The sequence below is a fragment of the Pinus tabuliformis genome, chromosome 1_1, assembly GCF_031772625.1.
Source record: "Pinus tabuliformis cultivar Carrire ecotype Pingquan chromosome 1_1, CPIR1, whole genome shotgun sequence".
Classification (NCBI taxonomy): domain Eukaryota; kingdom Viridiplantae; phylum Streptophyta; class Pinopsida; order Pinales; family Pinaceae; genus Pinus; species Pinus tabuliformis.
This window is the reverse complement of record NC_142297.1, coordinates 64,560,401-64,576,042: the sequence shown is the minus strand read 5'-3', so window position 1 is coordinate 64,576,042 and position 15,642 is coordinate 64,560,401.

Genomic DNA, 15,642 nt, shown 5'->3' with positions numbered 1-15,642 from the left:
TCCAACTCTCTTAGCTAGGAGATTCATTGAAAAAGAAAAGTAGTGTAAATCATCTTAGGTGCATATTTGTAGTGGTTGAGAGTCGAGTCTACACACCACCAGTTTCATCTCCACTACCTTTTGTCTTAAGAAAGCCATAAAATTAACGCTTAAAGTAAAATCAACTTAGTAACTTTTTATTTACTAGGGCTCTGAAACACCAATATAGATCAGGCTAGTGTCTTGGAGTAGGAGAGTAATAAACTCTCCAAGACAACAAAACCAAACAAGTAGCTTATCTTGTGATAGATTAAATCCAGTTGTTTCATTTATACTCTGGGAAAGCTCCTCTTAAAGGAGAAGCACGAGCTCGTGTCCGAACCAGTGAGGGGATCAATCCTCCCTCGTTGGGAACGACGCCAGACACGCACGTATTACAAACGGTAAACCTCGGATTAACCATTGTCGATGAGCCAGGGGTCACTTGTCGGTAAACCTTGGATTATTGTCAAGGAGCCGGCAAGGGGATTGAGCTTGATACTCTGCCCTTGCGTGCTGTCGGAGTGTAGACTGTTCCCCCAGGTGTACTTGTTGCTGTTGGTAACCTTAGTGACCATAATCTTTAGGATTCTACCGAGGTGACGGTGGAGGGAAGATCCCACTGTACCTGGAGCAGACGTCGGCTAGACTCACTTGGATTTTCCGGGGGGTTCACTTCACTCGAGACGGTTAAAGTGGAGGAACTTGTGCCGGTCTATTCATTAAGCAGGTTGCCGGGGTAACTGTTCCACCCGCCACTTCTGTACTGAATCTGGCGATGTTGGGTTTCATCTCCAACTAGCGCTTTCGGTCCGGAAGGCTACTGTTTGTGCTTGGTTTGATGCTCTAGATTATTTAGGCGTGTGCTTCAAATTTGTTTGCTTCTTTAGAGATTTTAGGCAGTTTGCTTTGAGATTTTACTTTGTTTGCGTGTGCAGTAGTTAAAAGTCTTTAACTGTGGCGAAATTACCGAGACAGTCCCGTAGACTTCGGGGCCAGTCTCCTGAGATTATTTCCGTGGCCAAATTGTTGAGGACATCCCGTAGAATTCGGGGTGAGGACACAAATTGCGTCTGGGGGCAACCTCAAGGACAGTATATACCTGTGGTACAATACATTCCTCAAGGTCAACCCCAGCCTCAATATGTACCCCAAGGTCAACCCCAGTATCAGAGCCTTGTTTTGTTCATTTGTTATTAACCTTGGAATTCCCTAGCATTGGTAATCTTCAAGCTTATTACTCTTGATATTGGGGGTTTGTTGGGGACAGGTTTTATGTCTCTCCCTTTCATCCCTATTTGAAGGGACCCATTAACGCACCATCTTATGTGTCAGTGTTAGGCAGTTCCCTTTGACCAATTCCAGCGCAGCGACTCATCACAAGTCGCCCCTCGACAATAACATGGTGGCCCCACCTCCAGAAAGAATTCATATGTCATGCATGGGTTAGTCTAAATTTTTCAGAGATATTTAAGCTTATTAATGACCCAATTTCTTATGATCTTAGTTATCGTACAATGTCATCTAAGATCCCCTGAATATTACTAAAAAATGAGACTTCCATGCTTAGTACGCTATGCATTGATGAAGACCATATTATTTACTCAAGCTAAATTATTTTCAATGCAATTTGTATAGGTATTTTAAGAATGAATAAGTGGGGGAGGATTAACGAGTTGGAAGTTGAAGACCCAGAAGATATGATAAAATTTTCAGCAGAAGACTTAACATGGACAGAGATTGAGGGGGACCAAGTTGCAGTTATTCCATATTGTCGACTTGATGATTTCATAGGTGGAGAGGAATCAAATGAAAGTGCACCCACCCAATTTATTCTTAAGAATCATCGAAGTAAAAAAATAGAGGATATCAAAGTCACCAATTACTCAACATTCTTGGAGTACAGTGTGTGAGTCTCTATATGCTTTTTCAAGATATGTGTAATTTTTTCAATATGCATAAATATTATATCTAATTTGTAGTAATTTTTTTACGTACAGTTATTGGTGTTCATATGGTCCACAGTCGACAAGGAGAATTAGGAGTGCATCATCAGATCCAAAGACAACCCGCAATCGACATGAAAGTATTAAAGTTGGTTGCCAATGTCACTTCTTTGTGCGACGACTTGTGATGAGACCAGATGATGCTGTAATAATATATACTGCATGTAGACATATTGATGAATCCAATGTTATTTGTCATGGGACAGATGCAATCGGAAGGTCCATGAGATTCAATTATGCACCACATTTAAGTTGGCATATGCGATCTAGAGTCCAACATTTCGTTAAAAGAGGTTTTAATGTTACAATGATATGGGACAAGTTCATCTCTAATGTGAAGGATGGATCCGGTGAGTTATACACAGGGATACCTCGAGATACCTACATGACAAAAAAAGATATAAGTAACATTTACAATGATATCATAAGGCTAGAGTATGTTAAAGATCAAAGTGATCCAAAGAGTGTGGAGTGCTGGTACAAGGAAAACCCAGAGAGTTTTTTCTTCTACCAAAAACAAGATCTTGTTGAAAATATCCCTTTTATCATAGGCATACAAACAAAGTGGATGTGTTCAATGATGCTGAAATACTCTCACAATAATATTATCTCAATGGATTCAACCTTTAGTACAAATAAGTACGGGGTGAGTACATATTTATCCTAAATCCGATTCATTTATTTAACCTCATATTAATGCATGTATCGTATATAAATATAATTATGCATATTTTTTGTAATGCAGTATCAACTTTACACCCTAATGGTTTTCGACGAACATCACAATGGGGTTCCAATAGCTTGGGTGATATCATCACACAACACTATAGCTGATCTTTCTAAATGGATGTTGGCCTTACTTGCAATTGGAAACAAAGAGCGACCAGATTGGCATGTTCTTGCCTTCATCACGGATGATGCTACTGCTGAAATTGAAGCATTGAGGTGATGTGTTTATTATTTTTACAAGAGGCATAAAAAATATTGTTAATGTATAATCTCACTAAAAATTATGTTATTGCAGGTCTACGATCAAGTGCAAAGTATTATTATGTGTTTGGCATGTTCGTCGTGCATGGTTGAAAAATGTTGGAAACAAGGTCAAAGGGAGGGAAAACCAAATATGCATTTTTCGTGGATTAGGTGAAATCATGCACATGTGTAAAGATGATGAATCTGTGCGAAAGAAAGTTGAAAGCTTATTTGAAGAATTCAGTGAACAAAAAAGATTTTTGGAATATTTTAGAAATACTTGGCTGTCCAACAACAAAATATGTAAGCTTCTTATTGGTGGTTATAATGACTCTATTTTTCATGTCATATGTATACTTATTAATATATAACTAATAAATTTCTTTCTACAGATATGTGGGCAAAAGCATACAAAAATTTTCCACATTCAAACCAAGATACGAACAACGCCATTGAATCTTACCATCGGTATATCAAGGAAAGGTACCTATGTGAGAAGAAAAATGCATGCCACAGAAGGGTTGATTGGTTAATCTATGTTTTGTTGACAAAGGTTGTATTATTTTACAATCATATGCACCGTTTAAAAGAAGCTGGTTTTGTACGACCCAGAAAAATACAGGAACAACTGAATTCATCCAAGTGTAGAGCTAAGAAAATCCCAAATGAAGATTGTGTGCCTGATGAAAAGAGTAATGACTACTGGGTTCGTAGCCAAAATAAGGATACTCGTGACATTTGGTACAATGTCATATATAAGGGTTCTAATCTACACTTTTGCAATTGCAATTGGGCCCTAAATGGAAATATCTGTAAACATGTATTGAAAGTTGAGATGTTAGTGAGTAACACTATTTTGGGTGAAAATGTAGCACCTGGTGTCACTGATCCCACGACAGAAAGGCCTAGAATTTTATTTGATTTGAATGAAACACCTATATTGGTCCCAGAAATCCAAACAGAGCTTTTTCCATGCTTTGATTCTCCTCCCAATCTGAATTATCATAATGAAACAAGCATTGATAATTTAGAGAATTTCTCATACAATGTTGAATCGACCAATGTACGACAAGATAGTGCATTCTCTGAACATGATGAGATAAAACGTGTTAACTCATCAACTCTTGAGAAATTGAGATCCATAATACCTACAAATTTGGAACAGGCATATGCATTGAACAACTTGGTAGACAAAGCATGTCAAGAATACAACAAAATGTTTTTCAATACTATAACTCCATCCAAGATCACTACCAAGAGAAAGCATAGTTTCTTGAGTCCAGTAAATAAAAAGAGGCGATGTGGTCGCAAGTCAAAGTCAGGGACAAATATACTACAATTTGAAAGTGTTGGACGAGTTCATGCAAGGAAAAAAAGAATGGATGAACAATTGGAGTCATCTTCTCAAAAAAAGGAAATATGGACCACGCGCCTGAGATAATTCAAGATTCTATTATACCCAATATTGGTATGGAAATTTCATGCTATGCATTGTTTTACGTTAAATGCGATATATTATCATGTTCAACACATTTGCATGACTATACGAACTATTTTTATTGTTACAGCTGAGGGACCCACATCTCACAACATTCCAAGTTGTCGAATTCGTTTATTCGATGAACATGCTACCGAAAAAAGATCTAGCATTGGGAACACTGCTTCAGCGATTAACACCCCAATATCCTCCCCAAGGGTGCTCCCCCCTATTGTTGAACCAATTAAGATGTATCATCGCCCACACCCACCACCTTTTTCCTCCATAAATTCTTCCATGCCTATAACCACCTCTGTAATACCTTCCCAATGCTCACCCCTACCCTTCAATCATCCACCATTCTCATTTTTTCAATCGTCCACCCTTAACATTCCAATTTCCCCCCCTAGGTTAATCCCCCGGCCTACAGTGATTCCCACTATTGTACAATCGATGGAGGTGTATCGTCGCCCGCACCCACTACCTTTTCCCTATTTCACATCCACCATGCCTTTATCCAGCGCCCCTGAACCATGCCTATATCCGTCACCAAGTGCTCCGCCATCTACCCAGGAAGGGTTGTCTTCTCCATTGCCTCAAATCCTCACGGTGAGAATGAGTATTTGATCAAAATATCAACATGAATTAATGAAATTGATTATATGCCTTTCAATTTTTACAACTAATTGATTATTGTACTTTTTTGCAGAGACATCAATTTGGAAATCCACCTGGGAGTGCCTCATGGGACGAGGGTGACTTAGAGACCCATACGGTAGATCGATCATGATGTTGTTTTTCCATTATGTCATTGATGGGCATGAGATTCCATTATTTATGTTGGAAATGAAGTTCTATTTTGTAAAAAAAGAAACATGTATAGTTGGACCTATTTTGAATAAAAAATACATAAATTTATATTTGTGTTTATGACAACATCTCCATTGAATTTTAAATCCTTATGTGGATGCGATGTTATATTCTATCAATGTTACATTACTTTTTGATGAATAGTTGTAACGGATTTTGTTTTTATTAGTTACAAATTATCAAGTTTATAAGTTAAGTTACTTTTATATTTATATCTTATTTGATGTTTAAAATGTAATCTTAAGACTTATACCTCGCACCTCAAGATTAATCTGTCTAAAAATACATATGCCTTTCAAACTTGATACTAGATAAAAAGACAATAACCACACATTACAATCCAATATCGCTTTAAAAATATTCTTACCAAACAAGAAACAAGAAAACAAAGTAAGCCCACCTCCCTAAAAAAAGGTTAGAATGGTGTAATGGTGAATAGTGTGTTAAATGTTTCTAATATCAGGGTGTTGAAAGATAATCAAGTCGATTGTTAATTTTCTATGTCAAAGTTTAAGTTAAAATTCAAACCTCATTTATTTAAGTTTTAATTAATTTCAAAATTTAGGTTGTAATCACGAAGTTTGTTAGGAATAACAAGTTAAGATTACTTCAAATAGCCACTAAAAATTAAGAGTCACTAAAATTAAGAGGAAAGTGAATGAAATTGTAATGAGATGAGATGAAATAACTTTTAATTTGTGTTGAATATTAAATATTTTATCTATTATAAATCTTTTTGGGATGCATTCGAAGAGGAATTGGTTTGGGCCACACCATGCTTGAGCTTATTGTTGTAATGAATATTTTTATTATATTAAAGATAAAAAAAAAATATGTAAATAATTTATGCTATTCAAAAATATATGTTTATAAGTAAGATATTAACTTTACATAATAATAAATTATGTTACAAATGTGAGTCACAACTATTAATTATTAATTATTTGTGGCCTTTTTATTTTATTAACTATAGAGGGAACAAGAAAATAGTTCATGCCATTCAAAAGTATGTATCTATAAATAAGAGATCAACTTTATAAATAAGAGATCAACTTTACAAGATAATAAATTATCAAACATAATTGTTAGTCACAATTATTAAGTTATTTATGGCAGTGGTAGATCTATTAAGAACAAAACTTGAATATTATTTAATTTTACAAAATTTGATTATGTGTTTTGAAATGATATATTTATAATTTTCCAAACATAAAAGTAGATATTACGTTAGGCCTCGTTCTTAAAGTTGAGCCTATTATATATGAAGCTCTATACCATATGAGTACTCTAAAATCATATAAAGTTTAAAATATAATGGTAGGAATCGTTATATAAAGGATACATTCACACTAGAGTTTCACCATGGCGAGCATTTATGTTTATGTAAAAAAAAAATTATATATATATATATATATATATATATATATTTAAATTATATATTGATTATAGATAATTAAACAAAGAATCTATTAAAAAAGATAATGGGAGAATTTATGTTTATGTAAAAAAAATAAATATTCAAATTATATATTGATTATAGATAATTGAATAAAGAATCTATTAAAAATAAATATCTTTTTAAGGATTAAGGATTTGTTTCATGGCATGATAGAAGCAAAAGTCTTTTACAAGATTGAGTAAAGTCACAATATTTAGAAACGTGGATCAAGGATGAGGATATATATTAAGATTTTTAAAACATATTACAATCAACATGAATTTATGCCAATGTGGTGATTGAACCACCAATTATTTTTATGTGATTAATGAATATTGTCTTTTGTAAGCATTTAGCACATTTATTTTTTGATGATATTTTGATATATTATATCATTGAGGAGGAATTTTAGGATCAATTATTATTAATATTATGTACTAGTACAAATCGACAAAATCTATGGCTATGCAACCAAAAACATTAGTTACAATTATTTTTATAAGATATTTACTACCAAATTTGAGCAATTTAAAGTAGCACGCTATAAGTGACTAACTTAAACTATTAATATAGATCAAGATGAGCACACAACTAGATACTGACTTCATAAATATAAATTAGTAGTATTGCTTACTTATACATAATTGAGTTTAATAATGTAGTAATTTTAGAGTTCTTTTTATCATGTTCATGATTAGGATTTTTAATGTTGAATTCATTTTTGTAGTATCCATGGATATGTTGAATATGGGCCATGAAACTATACCCAATAATATGTACAATATAATTATTTACATCATGAATTGAAACTCAATCCTAACCCACATTTTGCTAGCTAGCTTAATGTCAACTACATTAATTTCAATCCAAATTTGAATATTGTCACTTAATATAATTGGATTAGGTGGTTGAATATGTTGTACAATAATTCATTTTTAATCGATTTCATATCACCTGCGATATCTTATAATTCACGAATATTGCCAAATTGATGTTATATGTCGTCAATACCTGGCTCATCCTTATAACGACAACATTTGATAAGAGACATTAAAGGATTGTGCCTAGAATGTAATCTATAGTATAGTTATCTTAAAAAACTATGTGTGTGTGAGAGAGAAATATATAAATTACACACATACACACAAAATATTACAAAGTGATATATTAAATGTAAGTTAGTAATAGGTTGTGTAATATATATAATTAGAAAGGAGTCATTTCCAAAGGACCTCCGCATCAAGCACGCTGAACTAGGGTTTACAATAAGGTTTCAGTGCTGGTCACCATGGAGGGGCGAGGAGGGGGGAGTTCCACTCCCTCCTATAGTCATGTAGTTTCAAACCGCTTCAAGAAACCAATGGAGGCAAGAACAGGGAGTATCAACATCGAGAAACAGGGAAACATCAGATCATAGGAACAGGAAGAGAATCATGAGGAAGTCAGAAGAGAAAAGAGAACAGGAGGAGGCAGTCAGAGAGCTGAGCACAAGAAAATGACAGGAATCTGCAAACCTAGGTCAACCATCACACCCTAGGTTGTTTTAAGTGACCCGACGCTTCAGGTGCACAGAGATCACATGGCGGCTTATGCAGTAATATGAAAATTTATGGGGATATGGCCAACAGAGAAGGCTTTGTATGCTTGGATAAAGAACCACTGGAAACCTAAGGGAGAAATAAATCTTCACCTTGGGTCCAAGGGTTTCTTCATAGTAGTGTTCACAAACTTAGAGGACAAAGACAAAGTGTTCGAAGGAGGACCATATTTTTACGCGGCTGCAAGCCTCTATATGCGACCATGGGTGATGAATTTTGTCTTGGAATGAGAGACATTCACATCAGTGTTGGTATGGATAAGACTCTTCTCCCTACCTTTAGATTATTGGCTGCTAGAATCATTAAGATCCATATGCAATAAACTAGGTCATTTTTAAAAAATATCAGATGCGACTCTGCAAGGGAAGTACACCTCCTTTGCCCAAATATGTGTAGAAATGGACCTATCTGGAGCACTTCCGAACGAAATCATTCTAGAAGTTTATGATAAAGAATGGGTGCAGGCGGTGGACTATCAATTTATCAATAACTTCACAAAGCACATTCCTAAGCTTGTAACTAGAGAAGACAATTACAATCTTAACAGGCCAGTGACTGAAGAGGAGGTCAGCGAAGTCATCAAAGAGAAGTAAAATGGGAAAGCTCCAGGCCTGGATGGGTTCAATGTAGACTAATTTAAAGCATGTTGGGAAACAGTCAAACATGATATCCTTGATGTAGTGGAGGACTCGAGGATAAACAAAATTGTTTTGAGGGCACTCAATGCCTCTTTCATAACTTTGATTCCAAAGTAGGAAGAAGCTATGACAAACTGTTCCCATCTTCATGTTTTCATCCCTTCCTGCTCCTAAAGGAGTTGTGCAACATATCAGAAATATCCAAAGAGACTTTCTTTGGGGCAAAGGGGAAGAGAAAAAGAAATGGGCTTTGGTTGCATGGGAAAATATCTGTAAACCTAAGACACATGGAGGTTTGGGACTTCATGACCTTGAAACCCTACGCAAAGTTTTGGGGGAAAAACTGTGGTGGATATGGCTAAAGGAATCAGTATCCCCGTGGACCAATCTTCTGTATATGCGCACATCTTCCGTATATGCGCAGTTTCCGTATATGCCCACATCTTCCGTATATGCGCACATCTTTCGTATATGCCCAGTTTCCGTATATGCGCACATCTTCCGTATATGCCCAGTTTCTGTATATGCCCACATCTTCCGTATATGCGCACATCTTCCGTATATGCCCAGTTTCCATATATGCGCACATCTTCCGTATATGCCCAGGTTCCGTATATGCGCACATCTTCCGTATATGCGCACATCTTCCGTATATGCCCAGTTTCCGTATATGCGCACATCTTCCGTATATGCCCAGTTTCCGTATATGCGCACATCTTCCGTATATGCCCAGTTTCCGTATATGCACACATCTTCCGTATATGCACACATCTTCCGTATATGCCCAGTTTCCGTATATGCGCACATCTTCCGTATATGCGCACATCTTCTGTATATGCGCAGTTTCCGTATATGCCCACATCTTCCGTATATGCCCACATCTTGCGTATATGCCCAGTTTCCGTATATGCGCACATCTTCCGTATATACACACATCTTCCGTATATGCCCAGGTTCCGTATATGCGCACATCTTCCGTATATGCGCACATCTTCCGTATATGCCCAGTTTCCGTATATGCGCACATCTTCCGTATACGCCCAGTTTCCGTATATGCGTACATCTTCCGTATATGCCTGGTTTCCGTATATGCCTACATCTTCCGTATATGCACACATCTTCCGTATATGCCCAGTTTCTGTATATGCACACATCTTCCGTATATGCCCAGTTTCCGTATATGCGCACATCTTCCGTATATGTGCACATCTTCCGTATATGCCCAGTTTCCATATATGCCTACATCTTCCGTATATGCGCACATCTTCCGTATATGACCAGTTTCCATATATGCGCACATCTTCCGTATATGCGCACATCTTCCGTATATGCCCAGTTTCCGTATATGCGCACATCTTCCGTATATGCCCACATCTTCCGTATATGCCCAGTTTCTGTATATGCGCACATCTTCCATATATGCCCAGGTTCCGTATATGCGCACATCTTCCGTATATGCCCTGTTTCCGTATATGCGCACATCTTCCGTATATGCCCAGTTTCCGTATATGCGCACATCTTCCGTATATGCCCACATCTTCCGTATATGCCTACATCTTCCGTATATTCCCAGTTTCCGTATATGCGCACATCTTCCGTATATGCGCACATCTTCCGTATATGCCCACATCTTCCGTATATGCCCAGTTTCCGTATATGCGCACATCTTCCGTATATGCCCAGTGTCCGTATATGCCTACATCTTCCGTATATGCCCACATCTTCTGTATATGCCCAGTTTCCGTATATGCGCACATCTTCCGTATATGCCCAGTTTCCGTATATGCGCACATCTTCCGTATATGCCCACATCTTCTGTATATGCCCACATCTTCCGTATATGCCCAGTTTCCGTATATGCCTACATCTTCCGTATATGCGCACATCTTCCGTATATGCCCAGGTTCCGTATATGCGCACATCTTTCGTATATGCCCAGTTTCCGTATATGCGCACATCTTCCGTATATGCCCACATCTTCCGTATATGCCCAGTTTCCGTATATGCGCACATCTTCCGTATATGCCCAGGTTCCGTATATGCGCACATCTTCCGTATGCGCACATCTTCCGTATATGCCCAGTTTCCGTATATGCGCACATCTTCCGTATATGCCCAGGTTCCGTATATGCGCACATCTTCTGTATATGCCCAGTTTCCGTATATGCGCACATCTTCCGTATATGCCCAGTTTCCATATATGCCCACATCTTCCGTATATGCCCAGTTTCCGTATATGCGCACATCTTCCGTATATGCGCACATCTTCCGTATATGCGCACATCTTCCGTATATGCCTAGTTTCCGTATATGCGCACATCTTCTGTATGTGCCTACATCTTCCGTATATGCCCACATCTTCCGTATATGCCCAGTTTCCGTATATGCACACATCTTCCGTATATGCGCACATCTTCCGTATATGCGCAGTTTCTGTATATGCCTACATCTTCCGTATATGCGCACATCTTCCGTATATGCCCAGTTTCCGTATATGCCCACATCTTCCGTATATGCGCACATCTTCCGTATATGCCTAGTTTCCGTATATGCCTACATCTTCCATATATGCGCACATCTTCCGTATATGCCCAGTTTTCGTATATGCACACATCTTCCGTATATGCCCAGTTTCCGTATATGCGCACATCTTCCGTATATGCCCAGGTTCCGTATATGCGCACATCTTCCGTATATGCCCAGTTTCCGTATATGCGCACATCTTCCGTATATGCCCACATCTTCCGTATATGCCCAGTTTCCGTATATGCGCACATCTTCCGTATATGCCCAGGTTCCGTATATGCGCACATCTTCCATATATGCCCATTTTCCGTATATGCGCACATCTTCCGTATATGCCCACATCTTCCGTATATGCCCAGTTTCCCTATATGCGTACATCTTCCGTATATGCCTACATCTTCCGTATATGCGCACATCTTCCGTATATGCCCAGTTTCCGTATATGCGCACATATTCCGTATATGCACACATCTTCCGTATATGCCCAGGTTCCGTATATGCCCACATCTTCCGTATATGCCCAGTTTCCGTATATGCGCACATCTTCCGTATATGCCCAGTTTCCGTATATGCCCACATCTTCCGTATATGCCCAGTTTCCGTATATGCGCACATCTTCCGTATATGCGCACATCTTCCGTATATGCGCAGTTTCCGTATATGCCCACATCTTCCGTATATGCGCACATCTTCCGTATATGCCCAGTTTCCGTATATGCGCACATCTTCCGTATATGCCCAGTTTCCGTATATGCTCACATCTTCCGTATATGCGCACATCTTCCGTATATGCCCAGTTTCCGTATATGCACACATCTTCCGTATATGCCCAGGTTCCGTATATGCGCACATCTTCCGTATATGCCCAGTTTTCGTATACGCGCACATCTTCCGTATATGCCCACATCTTCCATATATGCCCAGTTTTCGTATATGCGCACATCTTCCGTATATGCGCAGGTTTCGTATATGCGCACATCTTCCATATATGCCCAGTTTCCGTATATGCGCACATCTTCCGTATATGCCCACATCTTCCGTATATGCCCAGTTTCCGTATATGCGCACATCTTCCGTATATGCCCAGTTTCTGTATATGCCCACATTTTCCGTAAATGCGCAGTTTCCGTATATGCGCACATCTTCTGTATATGCCTAGTTTCCGTATATGCACACATCTTCCGTATATGCCCAGTTTCTGTATATGCACACATCTTCCGTATATGCCCATCTTCCGTATATTCCCATCTTCCGTAATTCCAAGGTGACACTATTAAGAACCTTTTAAAAGAAAAAGAAAGAAAATAGAAATGTAGGCTAATTTTAAATGTCATATATGTACCAAAGAGCATAGTTGATATTAACATGAATAACTAGAAATTACTCTGAAATAAACCACACCTATTGGAATGTCAAGTGGAATGTTGAATCATCTTTGACCATTCTTCAACTCCCAAGCCATAAGCAAAGGAGTTGTTGGACCTCCAAAGGAATCTTGAGTCAATTCAACCCCTTAGTGGGAAAATTCATGAATTGGTTTTAATTAAAAGTTATTGAGTCTTCAACATGTGGATGACTAGTAAAAACATATTATAGAGGAAGAGTCCAACTAGCCATTAGCTAGTCGTTATCTAACCATGAAGAAAAGTTTTACAAAAGGCTAGTCTCTCCTCTAGTAAGTGTTGTTGAGTAGGAGATGATTTTGAAGCATTAATACAAAGAAACTATTTGTGAAAATACTCTCTTATGCATTGAGTTGATCTTCTATGCCTTTTCTTCTTGGTTTTTTCCTACAATCTTATGCTTTTAAGGACTAAGTTGCAGGTATACTTAAGCTATCACAATAGTATCACAACAGTCTGTAGAGGGTCATGTGGAAGGGGAGATCAAGGCCCAGGTCTTCACCTCACAATTTGCTAGTTGCCAAAAATACTCTTTGACAAGTGTTGGACAAGCTCTCTTAGGGGGGAATCTCCCTTTACATTTGTGAGCTATTGACCCTAGTGTTGCTATTATAGTTGGGGGATCTCAAAGGAGTAGATCCTCCTAGTGTGGTTGAATTTTCTTGCAGGTTGTCCAAGGCTAAAAGAGGGGGATAATCTTGCCCCCAACTCCCCACTCATCTCTAGTCTCAAAGGGAAAACCAACAAAAAAAAAAAGTTTGTGATCGCAACTCTGCAAATCGGTAAGCTTAAACAGAAAAGGTAAAACCTCACCCTTCAACCATCTCATCGTTTTAAAAGTTCTTTAAAAAAATTCCTTTTATATTTTTATTACTAGCTTCCTGCAATTTACCTATCATATATAGCGCTAGTAAACCTTGAAGAAAAAGAGCTTAAGTATTTATCACAGCCAAGGAATTGATATATCTATTTTTAAGATTATTTTGCCACATTTACACGAGTATATCTAGTTTATGTGTGCAGATGTGCAGGAAGATATAGCTGTAGCTAACTTTCATTTTGCATATTTTCACTCAACAAAGCTCCCTTTTACAAGCAAATATATTTTATTGCCTTGTTTTAGCTCAGATTTATTTATTAAGTTTATATCTTGAAAATATAGCATGGATTTAGTTATTTCAACCCTTTATAAATGTATTACTTTGTTGAAACAAATTTCTATGTTGCGTACCCAAGGGGTTTTGACCCCAAGACCTCATAATGAATTTTCAGCTTTGTAGAAAATCATTTTATTGCAGGCCTAAAGGATTAAAAGTGGTTTAAATAGTCCAAACTTATACCTTCTAACCTCCTCCCAGGCACTTTTGGGTGAATCTCAAGGGGAAGTATCGAGAACATTGACTTTATATAACCATAAAATTAAACAATGCTCCCGTAACATCTTTGGATGGACTTAGTTGTTACAATTAATATTAATGTGCAAAAGAAGTTTTTGAAACTTTGATATAAGAAAAATAGTATTACATTGGAGGATATTTCTCTTGCTAAGAAAGAATAACGCACATGAGAACTTAAAGAAGTCCTTACAAGGTATCTAATTGCAATACCTTATGACACATTAAATGAAAAGTTTGAGAGTCAATAAATACATGAAGAAAAACTCTAGGAAGGGAATTATAAGGAAGGGAAAGCTAAGGAGATAAATTGACTCAAAGTAAACACATGTTGAAGAAGGAAAGAAAGAAGAACCAATCAGTAAGGTTGTTGTATATTGCCAGCCACACCACTCGAAGAAACAATAATCGCCATGGCAAGGGTGTGAGTGTTAAAAAAATTACTATGTGTTAGCATGGAACCAAAAAGACACCCTATAAGGACGAATATATACAACTAAAATAAATGCATAAGGGTATCAAAGTAGAACAATAAAGACATGGAACAATAATACCATAGTCGGACCCCATATCCACATTTTCACTATGATGGATGGATGCTTATGCATGGTGTTAATTGGCTAAATTAGTTAGCAAGTCATATTATATGATTTCTTCTCATGGTTTTGGGATGAAACAAGTGAATAATAGTGGAATGTAATGTGCCCAAGAAGGATAATATGGAGTATTTAGGGTGCTACCCAAAGGGGTAATGAATGTATTATGGACACAATGATAGATTAAACCCACTTGGTAGTTGATGGGTAATAAGTAAGCTCATTAAATAGTGAATAGGAAATAACATTTTAAACAATGTGGATATATTTTTGCACTTTAGAATAGTAATAGGCATACAAAGATTCACAACTTGAATTTTAAGAATTTTAAGATTAATTTCACTATATGTATACATTTTGTATTCAATTTCAATCAAGAAGGATTTTCACATTTTCCACTAAAGTTTTATATTAAAAATATTTATTTAGCATTTTAAGCTAAAGTAGTTTAAAAGTAGAAGTCAAAAGGTGTAGGCTAACTTATAGATTAAATGACATTTTTTCACCGGAATCCAACAATACAATTTCAAGCAAATTTGTGATTTTTTGTTGTTTAAAATATATTTTTGAATGCATAAATAGATTCAACACCCCAAAAAAACTCTAGAGCACTCAAATTCTACATATTAAACAATTTAAACTCAAGTTTTTAAAAGTCTTAGTCATATTTTGGTTAAAATTAACGAGAAAAATATTCTTAAAAAAA